Genomic DNA, 850 nt, shown 5'->3' on the forward strand with positions numbered 1-850 from the left:
CGCGCTGCCGGCAGCCGCCTCGCCTGCCCCGCGTGCCCCGATGCCTCGCGGTCAATGCCGCCCTCTCGTCTTCCGCGCGCCGCCCTCTCGTCTTCCACGCGCGGCCATCTCGTCTTCCGCCCGCCGCCCTCTCGTCTTCCCGCGGCCGTCTCGACTTCCGCCCGCCGCCCTCTCGTCTTCCGTGGCCCGGCGCCTCCGTGCCGCATTAAATCCGCCCGGCGCTATAAAACCCGCCCTGCGCGGCTCTTTGGTCACACCGGCCACCTCCTCCACCGCCCCGCCCCCCTCCTCTCCCTCTTCACACCGGCGTTCTCTTCGCGGGATGGCGTCCAGCGACTCGGACTCCGACGGCGCGGCACCGGGCGGCCACTGGCCGTCGAGCCTCATGTTGGGGCAGACGGAGGACCTCGCTCGGTTCGGCCTCTACGTGCCGCCGGTGGCGAAGCTGCCGCGGCCGTGGAGGATCTCCGCGGACGGATTCCCCACGCAGGGCGCACCGGCGACGCCGGCAGAGCTTCGCGCGCACCCCGGGGGACGCTACAACCGGAAGGGCCGCCGCCATTTTTGGAAGGGCAAGCGGTTTGACGACGTCATCGGCGCCTTCAAGCGCGCCGCCCGTTGGCTTCCCGTCGGCGACATCACAGGCGAAGCCGGGCCCTCTGGCCTGCGCGGGCGCGGGCGCGCCCCGCCTCCTGGCCCCGCCACACCACCCCCGGCCGAGGTTGTGATCCCGCCGGAGCAGGCGGCGCTCCAGCAGGACGGCGACCCGGAGGACACGCCCGGGCTCCTCGCGATCCTGGCGCAGTCAGCGGAGGAGGCCGCCGCGGCAGCGGCGCTGGAGGCCCAGGAG

Source organism: Triticum aestivum, chromosome 3D (genome assembly GCF_018294505.1).
Source record: "Triticum aestivum cultivar Chinese Spring chromosome 3D, IWGSC CS RefSeq v2.1, whole genome shotgun sequence".
Taxonomy (NCBI): Eukaryota; Viridiplantae; Streptophyta; class Magnoliopsida; order Poales; family Poaceae; genus Triticum; species Triticum aestivum.